The sequence below is a fragment of the Lipotes vexillifer genome, unplaced genomic scaffold (assembly GCF_000442215.2).
Source record: "Lipotes vexillifer unplaced genomic scaffold, Lipotes_vexillifer_v1.1 scaffold510, whole genome shotgun sequence".
In the NCBI taxonomy this organism is placed as follows: domain Eukaryota; kingdom Metazoa; phylum Chordata; class Mammalia; order Artiodactyla; family Lipotidae; genus Lipotes; species Lipotes vexillifer.
This window is the reverse complement of record NW_006797594.1, coordinates 648,563-671,865: the sequence shown is the minus strand read 5'-3', so window position 1 is coordinate 671,865 and position 23,303 is coordinate 648,563.

Genomic DNA, 23,303 nt, shown 5'->3' with positions numbered 1-23,303 from the left:
TCCTGCTCTAGGATTAATAGTATTAAGTCTTAATTTGCTTCGCAGTCACTCAGAGTGCAGTTTTGAATGGTTTATCTGTGCTTTTACTGTGTAGATTGGGGTATCACACTAACTCTGTGCTTGGTCTACAGAACCTCCTCAGGTAAAGGAAGCCTTCTGCTCTGTTATCTGGATTCATTTCTGACCGTTATCTGGCAGGTTTTAAAGAACTCTTGCAAGAAAAAGGTCTTTCTTTTGGAGTTCAAATTGAAAACAGATGCACTGTCTTTATAGGACTACTCCCTTGGAAATACCATCAAGCACATCATAGAAAATAAAAGGAAAGCTCTGGACTTTGTTGATTAATGACTGCCTGTCCACGCTCCCATGTGTTAGAGAACAACAATTAAGTAGGAAATATCCAATATGGAGTCAGTGAACACACAACGAAGGTATTGAATGGGTAGCATATCTACATATTTCTATCACGGTCACTGATGGAACCATGAGGGAAGATTTCTCTAAGCCTGAGCCTATATGTGCGACCTTGCCCACCACATGACCCCACACCTGGACAGTGAAAGAAAAGCAGCTGTAGGGGAACTAGAGTGATGGCTTTTCATAAAACTGTTTAGAATCAGCATTTAAATAACAACCTGATGATAAACTTGTGGCCAACCCAATAAATGGACTGAAGGCTCAACAGCCAGCCATGCTACTCTCTACTTCAACAAAATAATACTGAACTGACAAGCCAATCACTTTTCCTTGTGAAATTTGATAGCTATTGCCTTTATAAGCCCCATCCTTAACTTTGGTCTGAGAAAGTGTTCATGAGTTGTGTTCCTCATATATACAAATATCCAAATAAGTCTCCAATGCTTTACACTTACTGTGAATTATTCTCTGTACCTTAATAATCACTCAGGTATAAGAGTCTTTTTTTTTTCTTTCCTCAGTAAAAAACCTCTGATCAAACAATCCCTTCTGTATGGCTGTCAGTTTTACAGAAGCTGTAAAATATTTTAAACAGACATTAATCTTAAACCTTTTGACCACTTTCCCTTGCTAACTTATGTAAGTCTCCAGGTACCCATTAACACTTGATTTTTATGACCACTGATTGCTACAATATCACTTCCTTTGGTTTTCACTAAAACCACTTATGTTCCTCAGTGTGGAAGAAAGTAGATTCTAGAGTTGTATTTGTTGCTGTTCTAATTTATTGTACAGCTTTTTTATTGGATCAAATTGATATATTACAGTATTTCACGAACTATAAAAGGACTATGCATATGTGCTACATGTCAGTTAGGTTTAAGAACCTACTATTAAGTATGGAGAAATGAGAGCAAAGTTGAATGAGGGAGCAGTATTCTAGAATACTCTCATTTTAACTGTGAATTCCTTAGCATCTTGACAACTGCAGCATTTGTTTCCATAGCTTTTGCCAATGTGACCATAGTCACACCTCTAAGTGGAATTTCTATGCTGAAGCTGAGCTGTCTATTGTCCTTCCCCCAACCCACAATTATACAGCAGATGGTGAAAATGATTCAGAATAAATTTGTTGGATCAATTTTGATGAGACAAAGACAGTCAACCAGACTGTTGGCTACCTTGGCACTGAGCCTTGTGGATGGTTAGGAGGAATTGCCACTGCATGAACACACAAATAATTGAAATTGAACTATGCCAGGGTGGAGACATTACTCTGAATCATTGTCTCTTCCAAGCTTCTATCAATGTCTTAATAGTGCCACCTGACTTCAGTAGAAGGGCTTCTGCATTCCAATTTTTCTTACTTTCTTGATAGCATTTTCCTTTAACAGGTTGAACAATGATTATCAGCATAAGTCAGCAATTTTCAGAGCTCTAAAGAGCCTGAGAGGTCATTTTATTCTACTTCTTATAGAAGATAGAATAAGGCTAAAGAAGATTGAAGAGGCAAGGTGAGCTGCTCACCTCATACAACCTTTCATTCCAAAGGTCTTTCTAACTTCATCCTTTTGCCTAAGTTGAATAATTTTTATTAGCAAAAAATATGTCATTTTTATTAGCAGAAACATAGTATTTAATTTCCAACCTTTATTTCTGGGCTGTATTTACCTTTAATGGAGATAATTAACAAAGTCATAAAATATAGGCAGCTATTAGCTCACTTTGTTTGGAATCATCTTCAAATATGTCCTGGTAGCTCCAAGGACCTTGGAGAGAAAGCAAATCTTGTAGCTCTTGAGTGAATAAGGTATGGAAATTTTCGGGAATCTACCTTCCCACATGCAAGATCCTTACGAACACGGGTCCCAGAAAGGCCTGGAAAGGATTACCATCTTGATCTCTAAAGCCCAAAGCCATATATGGAGAGCTTAGCTTCTTGTTTGTATTACTGTTGGCTCTGAGAGGTGTAGAGTAGGAGTCTAACAGTTATTATTTTATAGATATGGTATATCTCCTTAAAAAAAAGGAGATTCTTCTGTATTAGTTTCCTACTCCTACTGTAACACACCACAAACAAAATGGCTTAAAGCAACGCAGATTATCTTATAGTTCTGAAGATCAGTAGCCCCATATCAGCTTCACTGGGTTAAAGCAAAAGGGTCAGCAGAGTTAGTTCCTTCTAGAATCTCTAGGGGAAATTCTGTTTCCCTATCTTTTCCCATTTCTAGAGGCTGCCTACATTCCTTGGCTCATGGCCCACTCCTCCAACTTTAAAGCCTGCAGTGTGGCATGTTCTATCTTCTCTGACCTCTGATTCCACCCTTGTATCTTGTTTAACTCTGATACTCTTGCCTCCCCCCCCTTACTGGGCCCACCCAGGTAATCCGGGAAAATCCCCCCCCCCTTCAAGACCCTTAATCATATCTGCCAAGTTCCAAAGAAAAGAGATCCACAGGTTCCAGGGATTAGGATATGAACATCTTTGGGGGAGCATTATTTGGCCTACTACACTTTCCTAGATCTCTATGAAATCATGGTCTCGATTCTGGAAAAATAGGACTTGCATTTTCTAAAGGAATGTGGGGATTTGACCATGAATCTATACTGCCTTTTTCGTCCTCCTCCCCAACCCAACTAGGCCGGGACAGTAACTAGATACTTGTCTATCAGGGAACAATGTAGAATTAGAAGGGGTAGTAGCTGAGAATCCTCAAGAGGTGCGAAGAGCAAAACCAGCAGTCAGAAAGGAGAATCAAGATGAGGAGAAGCCAACTGGCTTTTCAAACCAAAGGGAATTGGTGGTGGCCTGTCAGACGTCCATGATAAAGTCACATCAGAATCAACACTGAGCCCAAACTTCAGACATGTAGAGAAATTATATATTCTTTATTTTGTTTAATACTCTTTGTATAATATGATTAAATCCTAGGCCACAGTGATACTTTAAACAGTATCCCTAACAGGAAATGCTCAGTTTCTCATAGCCACCTCTTGCCTCCAATTGTCTCCTCAAATGATGTTCAGAAATATAGGGGAAGTATGGGGTCAGTAGCCAAAATGTCCTTATGAAGTTTGGGGTAAGGATTTTCCTAACCTTGTGCTGGTCCTGGGGTACATAATGACTGGCACGCCCTTATGCCCATGGTGACCAGCTTTGCTAGCAACCTTGGTTTCAATTGGCAGGTGGGGGGATAACTCCCCTTGGTTTGGTTTTTAGCCTGATAGTGCTCTCTGGCTAAGCCATCGCAACCTAACCTCCTCCTGGCTGGAGGCCTCTCCAGAAATCTTCAACATACCCCATTCAGCCCTGTGGCTCAACAGTGCACCCTGTCCTCTGCTGCAAGCATGACAGACCTGCTGCCACCATGGTACATCTGCTAGGGCTTCACACACCATCCACAATGTGCACTAAGAGCAACATGTGAAAATCCAACCTCCAGGCCTCTGTCCATCTGACCATACTGCATAACTTGGTTTGCTTCTCTATGTCTATAATTGTGCCTTCGAGGTGGCCTCTGGGAAGAGTCTCAAATAAGAGTTCATTTCCTCATGATTCATCACATCTCATGTCATATGTGTATGTGTACACGCATACCCCATTCTGGACTGAAGGTAAAAAGAGGACAAGTATTGTTTCATTTTCCTCTTTGTTCCCCCTGCCATTCTTCAAGGATAGAAAAAGGCAAAGTTTTGTTGACTTCCACTTTATTAATGCTTTCCTTCTGACTCTAACCCAGCTTTAAAGGTATACAGGAATAATTTCTCTTAAGTATGAGAGTCTTCTCTGATAGTTACATAAACTCAGCAACTAATAGTTTAATTTGGGGTATATAGTTGTAGAAAAAAATTTTTTCCAATATTCTATTTAACATACCAGAAACTGAATATTGTCTTAGTAATATTCTTCTCATTCATTTTGTAGCAAATTCTAATAGAGGAAAGACTCAGTGAAATAGTGTAAAATACTTACACTTGAAAAGCAGAGGAGAATTTCCTCTGTTTGCAAAGTGATCAAGGTTAACATCACCAGGGACCTGTCATGTGATGTCTTATACCCCTGCTATAATAAAATGCAGAGAGCTCTTCAGCACTGTGGTCTTCTTCCCTATTGATCCCAGTCTAATCATGAGGAAAAACCCCAAACAAACCCAAACTGAGGAGGACCAGCAAGTACTCCATGAACCTCTCAAGGTCATAAAAAAGAAAAACAGACTGAGAAACTGTCACAGAAGAGACCAAGAAGACTTAACAACTAAATGCAAGACAGTGTCCTGGATGGGATCCTGGAACTGGAAAAGGCTGTTAGTGGAAAAACTGGTGGAATCCAAAAATGGGCAGAAGATCTAAACAGACATTTCTCCAGAGAAGATATACAGATCGCCAACAAACACATGAAATGATGCTCAATATCACTAATCATTAGAGAAATGCAAATCAAAACTACAATGAGGTATCACCTCAAACCAGTCAGAATGCGCATCATCAAAAAACCTACAAACAATAAATGCTGGAGAGGGTGTAGAGAAAAGGGAACCCTCTTGCACTGTTGGTGGGAATGTAAATTGATACAGCCACCATGGAAAACAGTATGGAGGTTCCTTAAAAAACTAAAACTAGAACTACCATATGACCCAGCAATCCCACTACTGGGCATATACCCTGAGAAAACCATAATTCAAAAAGAGTCATGTACCAGTGTTCATTGCAGCACTATTTACAATAGCCAGGACATAGAAGCAACCTAAGTGTCCATTGACAAATGAATGGATAAAGAAGATATGACACATATATACAATGGAATATTATTCAGCCATAAAAAGAAACAAAATTGAGTTATTTGTAGTGAGGTGGATGGACCTAGAGTCTGTCATACAGAGTGAAGTCAGAAAGAGAAAACAAATAGCATATGCTAATACATATATATATGGAATCTAAAAAAAAATTGTTCTAATGAACCTAGGGGTGGGACAGGAATAAAGATGTAGACATAGAGAATGGACTTGAGGACATGGGGAGGGGGAAGGGTAAGCTGGGATGAAGTGAGAGAGTAGCATGGACATATATACACTACCAAATGTAAAATAGATGGCTGTCAAATGTCCCGGTTCATGGCGCATTGTCGTTAGACTTTGCAAGGTTCTGTTCCTCTTTATTTTGCCCTTCACCCCAAGAACACTCACTGTACTATGTTTAAGTACATCCTTAGATATGTCTTCTTGACAGGTATGCAGTCCTACTGTACATATGTGAGTTTTATTTTTTATGACTGTAACATTTTTTGTTTATTCATTTATACAACTTAGTGGCTTACTCTTAGAGCTTATAGGATCCATTCTCACAGTTGTAGTTATGGCTGATTTCAGTGGTTACATCAGAGAACACTGGCCAGCAAAACATTAGAAAATTTTATGCATCACAATTGTGATTCTAAAAAATAACTTTTCAAAAAGATTTCAAGCCAAGCCATCCTTGGTTCCTTCTGATAGTTACCCATTTTAAAAGGAAATGTTTCCATTATTTTGTCCAAGGATTTTAATTTTTTTTCAAGGATCTTAACTTTTAATGTAATAGAATCCTTAGTGCCTTAAGCCAAAAATAGAAGTCCTAATTTGGTTAGATTTTTATGTCAGATATGGGAAACATATATTCCTACTTTGTCTTTTTTTTACATTTGTCTCCAAGGCACTCAAAACGGACCTTAAGTTTGGAGACATGTTAGTTTAACAGAGAAAGATTGATCCAACCACCTAGACATAACAGGACTGAATGTTCACAACTATTTGACCTTAAGATATTGCCAACTAATTAATAATGGAGAGGATGAGTTATAAGAACACATGTGTTTTTAATGGCACTTTATATCTCATTTTGTTTTGTACCCTTTCCAGTCATGAACAGCCCTTGTTGTTAAGACCTATTGCCTCTTCTGGGAAACCTTGCATACATTTATGAAATGTCACTAAGTAGTTTGTATCCTTTGTTAATTCAGGGCCTCTCCCAACAAACGAAGACGCAGAGCACTCATTTGCTGCCTGCCTGCCAGTCTCATTCTCACTTATCCATGATCATAACTCTTTATTCTTTTGATTGCTGGGATCAAAACAACTCTTGTGGCAATTTCTATTAGGACACTATTTTCCAAATTCCATTCTTTGGATTTGGTTCATAGTAGTTCACATACTATAATGCTTCCTGAAGCAGTTGGGACTTTGCTGACAGAGTTTAGAAAACTGTGATTGTCTTGACAACTTTATGCTGTCCGTATAATTCAGCCTTGACCTGCAGAGCACCACTCAGAAAAGGACAGAAGTCTAGACTCCACAACCACTTTATCTTTGGCCTCACTACTAAGGCAACCAACAAGGGTATCAATTAGTGGTAGATCTGAAAGTGGATTTAGATAGCTTTTACAAAGTCTGAAAAAGATCAGAGGCAGGAAAGAAATGGAAAGAAGTGGGGAGAATATCTCAGGGTTATTTCTTTGATGAAAAATAACAGAAGTTCTCTCCTCCAGGCTTTTAAACTTTCTATTACAAGAAATAAAGAAAACTGCAAGAGATGTTCCCAAACAGCTATATGTTATTTCTCTCTCCTAAAATACTTGTAGACATCCTCAATGACTAAAACTCATTTAAATTCATTGACTTTTTTGTCACAAATAATGATATTACAAGGCTAGGTCTCTCATTTTTCCTTCCTTCCAAATATCTTATAATTTAGCATGTGCAGAGAATATTAAAGAATCAAAACCATGAACATATTTTACCTCAATCATTTGAGTCATTATTATCATATAATAAGGTTGAGTCTTGTTCTTTCACTACCTTATTTCCAATTCATTAGAAAACTTATTGTTTTTCATTTATTAAATATATTTGCTTATTGTTCTATGACACTCTCTGCTTGACAGAGGCATTAACTATAATTATGAAATGATGAATATATATATCCTGAAACTGAATAGGCTACAAGTACAGACATTTTACTCAGTTTTACTCCTTGGTTTCATTTTAAGTAGGAATATTAGAATTATGTGTGGAAAAATGCATTGTCATCCTAACTGCTACTTCCTAGCTTTGTGTCCTACTGGAATTCAGTATCATTAAATTTGTTCATCTGCCATAATCTAGACTGAAACATTACTTCATATCTAGGTCGACTATACAAAAGCAAATCTTTATTAATGCTATGAAAAACATTAAAAAAGCAGCAGTGGTGAGGTTGGTGGAAACAATTTTAAATTTCTTCACATTAGGATTTGAATAAGCCATAGTAACAGAAGTATAAATATAAAGAAAGATAAATGACTAATGTATAAATATAATTATGAATTATTGATGCTAAGAAAGTATGACAGTATACTGTATTTTGCCATCACATTTTCTATCACTGTAACACCTAGGTTAATGTGGTGTCTCTTAGGGATAACATGAGACTAAAATTTTTCTTTATGACCAGTATTTTTTCTCTATTTTTCTGAACTAACCAAATGTGCTTAAATTTTAATATTAAGCTACATAAAGCTGATATGCAACAAGAATATTACAAATCAGAGGTAACTGAAAATCATGCTAACTAAGACACAGAGAACTCTAAGCACAGTGAGTGGTATCCTACTGTTTCACCAAAGGGCTATTCCCCATGGCTGCTTTTCCCCCACTAAAGAAGCTGAGAAGGGCAACAACTGTGATGGTACATAAGCCATGACACATTTTTGGTGTTATGATTTATCATGCATGTCCAGTCTCCACTTCCCCCTTGAAATCCTCTTGATTGCTTTTCTTCTAGTACCTAGAATGAACTTCACCATGTGTGTGATGAGAATTCACTGCTTTGTGTTTATCCTTTCAGTAGTCCCCATTTCACTTGTATTCTTGTGCCTTGCGTTTTCCCTGTCCTTGGAGGGCAGAAATCAGTTCTTTGATGGTAAAGGATCATTCTGTCTTGAAATGCTTGTATTATGTTCCCCAAAGAGGGAGAGAAAGGGAAGAGTGTGTTGAGGAGACACATGTGGGCAGAATTCTTAAAGGCTGCAAGCAGGACTGCCATCAGCAGTTCTCAAGGATAAGAGAACCAGCGACTCACATCCCATTCTCTGGAAGAAGCCTTAGGGAGGAGCAGCAGGAACACACAGGATAATGTTTGTATCATTTAGAGATGCTGGACACCAGAAATGAGAATTTCTAACATCAGCAAAACATCTTGTCCCCATTTGGGGATCTTTGCTCAACCCTGGGGGCATGGGGAAGGAAGTCACATAATGACTGAGATTGAATCCCCCTTCCCCCAGCCAGGTGGGATGGGTGCTTGAATTTGGATTAAATTTAAAGAATTTTTTAAAATGTCTCATACATCTATGGCTTCAATTTCATACTATTGAAATCTCATGTTTAATAATCTCTCACTTCCCCTACTTGTTAGTCTTCTGTGCCATTTCTTTCATTTCCTTCAAGATCATCTCCTCAGAGTCTATGCTCACTGCTTTTCTACATGTCTCCAACAATTTATTTCTCATCTCCTTTACAATCAGGTTTCTACCTTAATACCATAATGAAAAAGGTATTTATGATGATCACCACTAGTCTCCTCCTTGTCAAATCAATGCCTTTTTCCCAGCTCTCTAACAAACCTTCTATACATGAATCCCTCTTATCCTGTCTTTTTTCTGGAAATTTTCTCTATGACTCTCATTCTCTTCCTCTTCCTCTCCCTGCCCCTTAACTGCTGCTGCTCCCTAGGATCCTTGACCCTTTTCTCTTTGGCATTCATTCCCTAATCTGATCTCATTGATTTCCATAGTTACTTCAAACATTACTTAAGTGTTGATTATGTTTATGTAAGTGAACACATAAAAATCTTCCTATTGCCTCTCACCATCAATTCATACATTCTTGGCAGTAACGTGTATCTCCAACTTAACACCCTTCTGCCTTATCAAAACTTTCATGCTTATGGTTGCATCATTTTCTTTTGCTTCTCTCCTCTCTTCATTCCCATTCGGTTGATTGGGAAGGACCATCTCACAGAGATCATATCAAGGGTAATATGCAAGGCAAATGAAGACTAGAACGAGTCACTTAGGCCAGTCTACTTCAGGTCATCCAGAGAACTGTATTCTAGTTTTCAATTTTCATACATCTACCGTCAGAATTTATAAGACGTTCCATTCTCTTTCTTCAACTGCCAGCCATATGTCAATGTCCAGGGTGACCTTGGGAGTCACTTGCTGATGACTGCACTGTTACATAGCAGGGACTGTCAACGTAGGTCCCTGAATAACTGTGTGGAGACCCTCCCTTATCACATTTTTATTCTGTTAAGCCCACTGAAAGTTCAGGATTTATCCGTGACAGAACTAATGTTACCCTGACAAATACAGGTAATAGAAAACTGATGCTTAGCACAACGAAGTAACTTACAAGATCACACAGCTAGCCATATCAGAACTTGAATTTGTAAACAGGTCCCACTCATTCCAAAATCCATTTTCTTTCCTCTCAGCTATGGCTCATCTGGCTCATCAATTTAACAGTTTTTCAATTGCCACCTATATATCTTTTACCCCAAGTATATGCTTCTCTTAATCAGGACAACACAGTATATCCCTCCTCTCATTTTCTGATGCCCTAGCACCTATATAAAACAAGCAAGCAAAATGGGTCAAACAGCTAAATCAATTGACATTAAACGAACATGAGCCATGAAACATACTAATCACCTACTTGAGCTTAGTTCTCAAATATGGATGACCTATATCAAAATTACTAGAGATTCCAGCTTGTTAAAAACAGATTCTCAGGCCTCATCCCAAACCCACTGCTTCAGAATCTGTTTTGCTTACTGTTTAAAATCTGTATTACAGGTTATTCTGATATATACTAAAGTATGAGAACCAGGACTCTAACTATCCTAAATTCCATTCCCTTATTTAAAGAAGGTGTGTCTGGTTGAATCTTAGAAATCAAGGCATCCACACAAATGTTACTGTTATCCTTTAAATTTTTGTTTTCACAGAATTTGAAAGTTAATGGAGGTTCTAACATAAATAATGAATTATTAACAAAATTATTTGTGCACCAGAACTCAAGAATCTATTTCCCAAAGTAGCACATTTTCTGTTATCTCTTTTACCTTCTTATTAGCTATTATGCATAGAAAGTAACTATTAACGTGAAATAAATGTATCACTATGCAGAAACTTGCCTCAAATAAATCTTGGAAGACTGTTTTCTTCTGGAATTCAATCAGCCAATTTGCAGTGTATTTTTAAATGAAAGATTTTTGACATAATTGAGATTTGGTGGTTTGGGGTTTTTTTCCCCCGGAGTTTGTTTTTCCCCATGAAGGTAATCTACCTAAAACACACCATAAGCAAACATATAAACATGACTAAGATTCTTCTGTCACTATTTGTATGATGAATTTAAAGCCCAGTGTGTCCATTTGCAGTATGTGAGCTATACCTTAGGTATATTTGTCTTCACTTTTCAAAGTGCAAAGAAAACAAATGCCTTTTACATGGCTGCTAAGCCATACCTATAAAGCAAGTACAGTCCAGCTGCCTTTGTTAGATGGCCACAGACCATCTGGTTGGCATTTATCCCACGTAAATAATGTAAATACATACCCCGAACAATAAAATATTCACACAAATATACCTTTTTATCCTGGGGAAATTAGAATTTCAGGTATGTGAAACCAAACAGTCCCTTAATAAACCTGTTACTCTATGCAAACTTGACTATATTGTATCTCCAAGTCCATTTCTCTTCACAATTTTCACTTAGATCTAACACTAGCAGCTGATTATAGAACACTGAGAATAAAATTTAATAGTGTTTAAGAGTTATGATTCTAATGGATATTTAAAATGACTTTGCTTATTTTTGGTTCCATTTATAGATTTGGACAAAATCCATAAATTTAAGAATCTGATATTGCTTAAGTTGATATCTGCTAATTAATCAAACAAAATGGTGTAAGATTTTGGGGGCTTTCTGAATAAAGTAACCATTTTTCCTAAGTAGTTTATTTAAATAAGCTAGACCGGGACAAACATGAATAATATTAGAATATCAACATAACTGTCCCATATTAACCAAAGGGCAATGTGATATCCATTGAAATAGGCACAGAAATGACCAAGTTAGCATGATCCAGCCATGTTTACATCAGGTATCGGTCATGTTTACTTCATTAACTGAGAGGGTATTAGAATAGCATAGTTAATTTGTTAAAACTTAGATCAGCATTTGTTTTGGACTAAAAATCAACCTAACTATAAGAAGTACCAAGCATTTCCCTTTTATTGATGAGTTACTAGAACTATAGAAAAAGGGTTTTACATTAAGGATTTTACTCACATGTCATTTGTTTTCTATCAGATTGTTTTTCCTCATATACTAGTTTTAAATTATTTGAACATACTATTCATGTACCTACATTTTTTTTTAAGGGAAAATAAAAAAGCAGCTAGGCACCAGTGTGGATTGTATATTACAAAGTCTGCTTAGAGTTTTTTCCTACTCATTCCTTATCTGCCTTCCAAATTTTGCATGTTCATCTGCTTGTTTCTGTCATTTATAAAGATATGTGTGGCCACATGGAGACATGACTACCAGTGCATAATCAGACCATTATATATCATAAAACTTCACCCTCCAATTTACTAAACACTAACTTAACTTGGCCTGATTCAACCAGTTAAAAAAACTCAACCAATTGAACTTGAAAAGTTAAATCATGTTTTGAATACAAAATTTTTAGCTTATCAAACTTTAATTCTTTCCCTTATATGAAACTATTTGTTCCCGATTATAAAATATATAAAACTATTTTCCTAATTATGAATAGAAATGTTTCCTGTACATGTAAATCTCCTTTGATAGCTTGAGTATGAAAATATCTATATGGAAAATCTGATACAACAAAGTTGATTGTGGTAAGAATCAGGAAATTTGGGTTATTGCCACATAACTGGGTATTCAGAACTGGAGGCATTTTAAACTGTGGACCTGAGTTTAAGTATGTTGAACGAAATCTCTCCATTTCCTTAAAACAATATTCTAAATTTAAATATGTCTAGCCATATATCTCTAGAAATATTATGTTACCCTGAACAATGCCTGGCATACCAGAGTTCAAATTCTAGTTTGGATGTAAATGTAGAAATCTATATCTTCATAATATATCTAATTTTATTCCAATATATCTAATTTTATTCCAAAATAGTCAACTGAAAGGAAAGGCTAAGTTTAAAGATTCAAAGTCCTACTCTTTTTATTTTTTTTAACTATTCTTATCCTCTGACACTTGGAAGATTAAATATATGTTTAACACCAGAAATTTACGACAAAGCATACTACAAAAATCTGGCACTTCAGATTGGATCGAGTGTATGAGGACTCAAGGAACCTACAGTCTTTTTGACATGACAACTAACTGTCATACCTAACAAAAGTAACTGATGAATTGCCATATTGTATGATGAAATACAGACTCTCCAATTATATTTTTCCTAGAAAAACACTCATTTTTTAAAAAGTGGTAAATTGCCAAAGATGGCATCCAAAAGGCTCTTGGCAATATTGCTCTCAGAAAACCCTGCTTTCATTAGCTCTGCTAGTACATGTTAAATTGGAGCTATTTAAAAAGCATTCACTTTTACTCTGTACATTATAATACTATATCAAAATCCATGAAATTCTTCATTAGTATAGGTCAGAGCTGTACATAAACGTAACCATGATTTAGTGGATATAATTATAACCCACTTTCCCCCAGGCCATATCATTCAGCCAGCAATGGAATCATATTATTTTCTGTAATTTGTTCTACTCAAAGATTTTGGGGCTCTAACCCAAACTCATCAGGCATCTGATAAAATACCTGAGAAGTTGGTTTCTTTCCTTAGTGTCTTCTACTAGTTGCCTTCCTTAACAAAAGATATTTAAAAATTCAACAATGTATTTAAGTAAAGATAGAAGCAATGAAACCCTCCAGGAAGAAACAATTACCTAATTTAATGCTCAATCTTCTGAAACCTGTGTCTGCAGCAATTCAGTGACACTCCCTAGTGGAAGCTTCCTGAGCTACCTACTAAGCCCCAGTTCTACCAGGTCATGTGAGAAAGCACTCTGGTTATACAAATACTCTGACCTAGATTAAAAATCTCAACCCAATCACTTATTTTCTGTGTGGCATTATTCGGTAACTTCTTGATCTTAAGCAACTGCTGTTCATTGAATGTGTCTAATGCATAGCAGGTGTTTAATAAAAGTACTATCATTGGAGAATTGAAATCTTTTCTTTCACTGCATGTAAATCTTGAACCATATGCTCAAGTGTTTCAAAAATACTCACTTCTAGCTTCTCATTCAACTAAATTAGACTTGAACCCTAGTGCCTGTCCAACCAGACAGCAGGAAATTCAATCTCAGACAGATATTATTGCCCTGTACACCTTTACAGTCACAGCAGAATCCCTTTAGGATCACACCAAAATTATGCACTGCTGGGAGAAAAAAAAAAGTGAGGGGGAGATCTTTAATCACCATTATATCATGGCATCCACTGACAGACTCATTTTCCAAGCTTTTGACAGTTTCTTGAAGTAAACAACTATCAGCTTTTATTCCATGTGCAGGGAATACAGGCATCTGTTGAACTTGGAAACAGGATGCCCAATTTCCTCTCCAGCAGACCCATGGAGCTACTGTTTCACAGGTCTTCCACCTACGCAAAGCACTACCACATGTGGTGCTCAGGTCCCCTGTGTCTTCAGAACCCTCAGCTGCAGGCCTATTCACTCCCATTTTGAACCCCAGGTGTCCTCCTTTCATTTAAAGATTCTCCACCACTCCCCTCTACCCAGTCCCTTCCAGGGCCCCTGATATTATCTTTGCTAAGGTTTTTACGTTTACAGAAAACATGCATTACTGACTTTACCCTAGATGGCTCTGCCCTGAAAGTGTGCTTTCTGCACCTTAAAGAGCCTAGTTGTCTACCTGCAACATGAAGAGAAGGAAAAAACAAATGACTTCACCTTCTTAAGATCAGGGAAGTATTTTGTTTTGTTTTGTTGTTTATATTCCTAGACCTAGCACAGTGCTTGGCATGCCGTGCTAAATAAATGTTAATGATTGATAACTGAATCATCAGTGAGTAAGCAAATGAGCGACTGATGGCAGGACACTTTTGAGATCCTAAGATGAGTAGTTATTTTTTCTGAAAAATATTATTGATGTCCTGTTGTTCTCCATGCATTGAATTTGTGGCACTTGTGGCTTCCAGGGGAAGCCTGAACAGTCTGGAACGAAAAAGCCAACTAAGTGCAAAAGAATTTTTTATAAACTTACAGCAGGCACAATAGTCCGAAGGTGTTTTATTGGAAAGAATAAGGCACTTAAGATTTAAATGGATTTGTTGTGAGTTTCAATATCTCTTGGCTTGGAAGATGAGATCAGACCCTGGACGTCTAGAACAGAGGTTAACAAACTTTTTCCATATAAAGCCAGATAGAAATCCTATGGCCCACAAAGCCTAAGATATTTATTATCAAAACTATTCAACTCTGCCATTGTATCATAAAACCAGTCATAAACTTTCCAATTAATAAGCATGGCTGTGTTCCAGTGAAGTGTTACAAAAATTGACAGTGGGCCAGACTTGGCCCATAGACTGTACCCAACTCCTGGCCTAAAGTGTAGTTTATAAATACTGACCACAGAATAAAGCAAGAGGTAAGATATAGTATCAGGGTAATTTTCCACTTCAACATATATAAAACTAACCCCTTCCTGGACTATGGAAAAGCCTAGAGAGAAAGAGGAAAGAAAAAAAGATATTTACCCTTAAAATAAATATTAAAAAATACTGCAGAAGAAAAAGGTGTCTTCAAAAAACTAAGAGGATCCAGGAACAGAAGGTACTTCTCTCTCACTCTCAACTCTGAGGGTTGACAATATACTCTAGGCCAAAAATTGTACAGCTCCAGTGTAACCCAAATAGCAGTAGCAACAAAAAGCTCCTGTGCATCTGCCAGGGAATTGCTGTGGTCAGGATGAAAGGACTCCAGAGCAGTCAACTTTGGGAACACAGGCTAAGGCTGGGAATGAGTCGAGAAGATGGCTGAGCAGCAGGTAAGCTGTTTCTGCGAGCGCTGAGGTTCCCCAGGAGCAACCAACATATATAACTAGTACTGGGAGAACAAGCCCCAAGCCGCCTTAGGGAACAACAAGAGCTGTGGGAACAGGGGTTAATGTACAAAAGAAAAGAGTCGTCCATCACCCTCAGCGCAGGCTGCTAAAGACGAGACACCTCCCCCTACCACCCTGCTGTTCTCACAATTACTTCTGTACCCAGAGGCCACCTAGGGGAGGACCAGAACACGTGAGGGGAGAAGACAGCCCTGAGAGGGCACAGGGATGTGGAAGAGGGAGAAATCCTGAGCTGAATGAATTAAACAAAATGATATTTCCACTGCAAGTGAATGACTGACCTTGAAGGGCAAATTTGGAGCTTCTAAAACTAAGTTGTTTTCAGTTACAGAACAAAACAAAACAAAAATTCACAGGCATCTCATTTAGTCAAAGAATATGCAGTTACACTGCTCAGGGTTGCTCTTTCTCAGCAGTGCCACACTGGAGGTGCGCTTAGGGTGTCCTCATTAAACCCCTAATACAGATGTAAGAATTCTGGCCAAGAGTTCTTTTAAGTTAGGGAACATCTCAGTATTGCTTTACTGTGCGAGTTACCAATTCACTCACGTAACCTGCCATAGTTATATGAGGCGGACACTAGTATTATGTCTCTTTTTGTAGATAAGGTATCGAGGCATAGAAAAACTAAAATACTTGCCTAAGATCAGAGTTAGTGAGTAACAGAGCCAGGATTCCCCCCAACAGTTATTAAAATGCTTCCAAAGGAGATGCCACCTCCTTTTTAGAGGACCCAAAGGAGCTCTCCCCATTTTCTTCCTAATTCCCAGCAGTCCCAGCAGAGTGTAGATTTATAGTGACAAGCATTCCTCCTGGAAGTCCCAGAATTCAGTTATTCACATGAATTAGAAACTGTCATGAATTTCTCCTCATAAGCCCTGAACAAAAACTTTTAAGTCATAGATATAAACTTTATATACATATATATATATATGTATGTATGTATATACACATACACACGTATATATACATAGCAAGTTAGGTACATATAGATATCTCTAACTTATCCCTAGATATAAATTGTTATCTTTCAAGGTAAATAAACTATAAAACTCTAGTCAAGACCCTAAATTTCCATAAAACCTATCTGAATACTTTAGAACCAATTGCAGAAGGGTATGCCTGATGAAACAAAGTTCAGGGAAGCACGCAAAAAAATTCCCCATATGTCTCACCTGCAACCACTCAAGGCTAAAAGGCAGGTTATGGACACATGGAGATGAGTACATACCCTATCTTGAGTACTGCACATACAGACAGCTTTTTAAAGTTCAAAAACTTCCCCACAGTGAAGAGTTAAATGAGGTACAAAATACTGGCAATTGGAACTGACCTTGTTACTCAGGTCTGTTTCTGTAACTGTCTATAAACTCGACTTTCAGGGTTCCTTAAAATTCCAGTGTGGCCTGGCCCATTTCCTAGCTCAAGCAGTCTTGTTACTGCTGGTACTGTGAAGGTCACAACCAGGGTCAATGTGCAAATCTAGTCCAATTTAAAAACCTCTGGCTCTATCCTGGAGCAGAGTTCAGTTATTAAGAAATCAGAGAAACACGAGTTTCTCAGAGTCCTTGAAAGTTAACTTTAAAAAATGACAAACAGCCTTCATTAATGTTAATTCCAAAGAAGGATGCCAAGATTGAGAAATTTTATCTCATAGAATTAAAAAATAGTTACTCTTTTCAGTGTAGTTTTTAAAGCCAAAATATCTTTCAGTCCAAGAATTTTAGGCACTTCTAAGAATTTCATAAACCTAAAATTATGCTAAAAAAAAATCACTTTCCTTCAGTATGTTTCTCCAGTAGATATGACAATCAAGTAAAGACTTTATTACCAAAACAAAATTAAGCAATTGTTGCTGATCTATATGTATTGTCTATCACCATTTCTCCAAGGAAATTATTTGTAGCTGGTATGAAAGATTCTTCAAAGGATTTAAGATAAGGTTAACAAAACGGAAAATTAGAGATGAAAGGGAAAAGCTATACAGTGGGCAAAAGAGACCTTTTGAAGAATATGCTGTCACATTCTGCACCTTTATAACCCCTTTCAGGGGCAGCTGTGCCCCTGTTGTGAGTGCACTCAGACAAAGGGAAACAGTAAGTCTCACTACTCTGAGGTCCTACTGGGGCTTAGAGAGCTCCCTATGAAAAGATGAGCTTTAAAGTAAACTGATAGCTGAGTTTAACAGGTTCACACTGGGAAGGGTAGAGGAACATCTCTGAGGCATTATCTATTTTTATTTTCTTGTAAGATTGTGAAAAATCCTGCAACAGCCTAACCTACTGTGCTTTTACGTGCTTTCTGTTCAAAACTTTTAGTCTAACAATTGACTGTGTATTCTATACTATCAGATTTTTTTCTCCTTGCCAAAACAAAAATAGATAAAAATATACATATGCCTATGTAAAAATAAGCAGAGAAAGGCAGTTTTAAGTTACTAAGAACCTACAGCTACCTTCAGACTGTAAAAGTAAATTGTTAAGGAAATTAGCATTTATTAAAATAAGTACAAAAAGCTGTAATATGCTATAATCATTAACCATAATCTTATACCAGTAGTCATTTTGGAATTAAAATGTTTTGATAAGATAATTAAGCAAGGGAAATATGGAAGTATACATCAGTGTTTTCTAGAGAAAAAGAACCAATAAGATGTGTACATATAGGGAGAGATTTATTTTAAGGAATTGGCTCAGGCAATCATGGAGGCTGACAAGTCCAAAATCTGCAATGTGGGCTGGCAGGCTGGAGACTCAAGAAGATCTAATGTTGCAGTTTAAGTCCAATTCTGCTGGCAGAACTCTTTCTTGCTTGTGAGAGGTCAGGCTTTGCTCTACTAAGGCCTTTAATTAATTGGATAAAACGTGCCTACAATATGGAGGACAATCTGCTTTAAAGCCCACTGATTTCAGTGTTAATCTCATCCACAAAAACACACCCTCACAGAAATATCCAGAGTAGTGTTTGATCAAGTTATCTGGACACCATGGCCCAGCCAGGTTGACACAAAAGCAAGTGTCTGAAGGTTTATTTTTAGAGTAATTTTACACGTTCCAGTTATATATATCACATATTTTTAACATCTTTATTGGAGTATAAGTGCTTTACAATGGTGTGTTAGTTTCTGCTTTATAACATAGTGAATCAGCTATACTATATGGCATATTTTTAAACAAGTGGTATGGTTGTGAAATAGATTCGTAGAACTCATGTTTGTGCTGAAAATTAGCTTTTCAAGACTTGTATTCAACTGCTTCTTCATTTACACTGGAAAATCATTTGTTACAATTAAATGTTAACTTGAGTATATACTGTTCTTCTTTTTGAAGTTATCATTTCTAAGACAGCATAACTTTGCCAGCAGGGATAATTTACCTATCTACATGAAATATTTAGAATGTTCAAATCCCTGCCACTGCAAGATGACATTTTGTCAAGATCAATAAGGTCCTTCATTTTTCTAAAGTATGCAACTGAATGTTAGAATTTGCTTGAAAATTTTTCCAAAAACTAAACTTGAGATACATTTTTCAACACATTTTGAATGTTACTGCAGCCCCAATTACTAGTTAGCATTCACACTTTCTTTTTACACTTAGCAGCAGACTTCCTTATACGCCATTATTCATCATCTCTAAGTGCTTTAGCACTTTTCCTCAACAACACCTTGTGAGTGGTCAGCTCTGTTCGTATCATTCACACCTTCCCTAGAGCTTCCAAAGTTTCCTTCTTGACCCAAAAGACAGTCAGGATATCTTACATATCACCTTCTCAAGCCAAAACCTCACTTGCCTCTAGCCTTACTACTTATCACTTGACACATTATCAAAAGCTGGAAGATGTCTGCCTGCCACAGTTGGGGAGCATATTTTCATTGCCCACCTAAACAGTGACTGAAGTAAAAAAACCACCTTTCTTACTACAGTGTCTTAGAAGACTTCATTATACATTGGTCAGCAGCAGACTATGGATAGTTAGTCCTAGTTAAATTTGAACTTCCCTGATGTTAAAGTGGATCATGGTCTATGTGGTGTGATGGAATCTTTCCAGCTCCTTGACAATTGTTTGTGCAAAAAGAAACAAAGGGATGGATATAAGGGAGGAGAGGAGGGCAAAAGAGGAAAGCAAGGAGGGAAGGAAAGCTAGTTTGAAGAAAGATATTCTCTCAGGCTTGATATCCTGTCTAAAAGCTATATTCTTTTAGCTTTCCTGTTGAGTGAAAACCACCATAGTGAAAAGTAATAATATTTTTAATTACTTCTAAATGCAGTCAAGTTACAACTTTAAGCCTTTGATTAAAGAAAGCTAATGTACACCCACAGAAGTAGTGCAGAGGAAAAAGGCAACAAATCTGAGAGACTGGTGAAGGAAAACTAACTCATTTCACAATTGTGCTGGGACTAGGGGCTAATCCTGTTTACTCATGCAGATCTGCAGCCAAATGGCAGATCGTACTAAAGGATATTAAATAAAAACAGGATTGGAAACATTTGACCTTGTGACAGATTCCATTCAGGTTCAGCGAGCCTGAGTTATAACATGAGACAAGGGCATACTAAAGCATATGCACAGTAAGTATCATCAGTAAATGGACAGAAACCATTTCTCACAAGTATATACTATGTTAAAAAAATATATGTAAATACCTTAGTAATAAAATACAGATTAATTTTTAAATGCAACTAAATTTATAGTAGCAGTATAGTGCAGAGCTGAGCACACAGTTTGGAATCAACCTGAATTTGAATTCCAGATTCATCACTTAGTGTGTGGCCTTAGGCAAGTTATAAACCTCTCTGTACCTTAGTATCCTCACATGAAAAAGGCATATATGAGAGTTGCAGTGAAGATTAAGTAGCTTAAGATTGTTCACGTGGACAGACCTCTTAGATAGCTTCATCCACCAGAGTGCAGACAGCAGAAGACTGAAAGTGAGGGGATGGAAAAAGATATTCAATGCAAATGGAAATCCAAAGAAAGCTGGAGTAGCAATACTCATATCAGATAAAATAGACTTTAAAATAAAGAATGTTACAAGAGACAAGGTGGGACACTACAGTATGATCAAGGGATCAATCCAAGAAGAAGATATAACAATTATAAGTATATACACACCCAACATAGGAGCACCTCAATACATAAAGCAACTGCTAACAGCTATAAAAGAGGAAATCGACAGTAAGACAGTAATAGTGGGGGACTTTAACACCTCACTTACACCAATGGACAGATCATCCAAACAGAAAATTAATAAGGAAACACAAGCTTTAAATGATGCAATAGACCAGATAGATTTAATCGATATTTATAGGACATTCCATCCAAAAACAGCAGATTACACTTTCTTCTCAAGTAAGCACAGAACATTCTCCAGGATAGATCACATCTTGGGTCACAAATCAAGCCTCAGTAAATTTAAGAAAACTGAAATCATATCAACCATCTTCTCTGACCACACACTATGAGATTAGAAATGAATTACAGGGAAAAAAACATCAAAAACACAAATACATGGAGGCTAAACAATATGTTACTAAATAACAAAGAGATCACTGAAGAAATCAAAGAGGAAATCAAAAAATACCTAGAGACAAATGACAATGAAAACATGACAATCCAAAACCTATGGGATGCAGCAAAAGCAGTTCTAAGAGAGAAGTTTATAGCTATACAAGCCTACCTCAAGAAACAAGAAACATCTCAAATAAACAACCTAACCTTACACCTAAAGCAATTAGACAAAGAAGAACAAAAATCTCCAAAGTTAGCAGAAGGAAAGAAATCATAAAGATCAGAGCAGAAATGAATGAAATAGAAACAAAGAAAACAATAGCAAAGATCAATAAAACTAAAAGCTGGTTCTTTGAGAAGATAAACAAAATTGATAAACCATTAGCCAGACTCATCAAGAAAAAGAGGGAGAGGACTCAAATCAATAAAATTGGAAATGAAAAAGGAGAAGTTACAGACACCGCAGAAATACAAAGCATCCGAAGAGACTACTACAAACAACTCTATGCCAATAAAATGGACAATCTGGAAAAATGGACAAATTCTTAGAAAGGTATAGGCTTCCAAGACCGAACCAGGAAGAAATAGAAAATATGAACAGACCAGTCACAAGTAGTGAACTTGAAACTGTGATTTAAAATCTTCCAACAAACAAAAGTCCAGGACCAGATGGCTTCACAGGTGAACTCTATCAAACATTTAGAGAAGAGCTAACACCCATCCTTCTCAAACTCTTCCAAAACATTGTGGAGGAAGGAACACTCCCAAACTCATTCTATCAGGTCACCACCATCACCCTGATACCAAAACCAGACAGAGATACTACAAAAAAAGAAAATTACAGACCAATATCACTGATGGATATAGGTGCAAAAATCCTCAACAAAATACTAGCAAACAGAATCCAACACATTAAAAAGATCATACACTATGATCAAGTGGGATTTATCCCAGGGATGCAAGGATTCTTCAATACATGTAAATCAATCAACATGATACACTATATTAAATTGAAGAAAAAACCATATGATCATCTCAACAGATGTGAAAAAAGCTTTTGACAAAATTCAACACCTGTTTATGATAACTCTCCAGAAAGTGGGCATAGAGGGAACCTATCTCAACATAATAAAGGCCATATACGACTAACCCACAGCAAACATCAATCTCAATGGCAAAAAACTGAAAGCATTTCCTCTAAGATCAGGAACAAGACAAGGATGTCCACTCTCATCACTATTATTCAACATAGTTTTGGAAGTCCTAGCCATGGCAATCAGAGAAGAAAAAGAAATAAAAGAATACAAATTGGAAAAGAAGAAGTAAAACTGTCACTGTTTGCAGATGACATGATACTATACATGGAGAATCCTAAATATGCCACCAGAAAACTAGAGCTAATCAATGAATTTGGTAAAGTTGCAGGAAACAAAATTAATACACAGAAATCTCTTGCATTTCTATACACTAATGATGGAAAATCTGAAAGAGAAATTAAGAAAACACTCCCATTTACCACTGTAACAAAAAGAATAAAATATCTAGGAATAAACCTACCTAGGGAGACAAAAGACCTGTATGTAGAAAACTATAAGACACTGATGAAAGAAACTGAAGATGATACCAACAGATGGAGAGATATACCATGTTCTTGGATTGGAAGAATCAACACTGTGAAAATGACTCTATTACCCGAAGCAATCTACAGATTGAATGCAATCCCTATCAAATTACCGATGGCATTCCTTTTTTTTTTTTTTTTTACAGAACTAGAATATCTTAAAATCTGTATAGAGACACAAAAGATCCCAAATAGCCAAAGTAGTCTTGAGGGGAAAAAACAGAGCTGGAGGAATCAGACTCCCTGACTTCAGACTATACTACAAAGCTACAGTAATCAAGACAATATTGTACTGGCACAAAAACAAACATAGATCAATGGAACATGATAGAAAGCCCAGAGATAAACCCACACACCTATGGTCAACTAATCTATGACAGAGGAGGCAAGGATATACAATCGAGAAAAGACAGCCTCTTAATAAGTGGTTGTTGGGAAAACTGGACAGCTACATGTAAAAGAATGAAATTAGAACACTCCTTAACACCATACACAAAAATAAACTCAAAATGGATTAAAGACCTAAATATAAG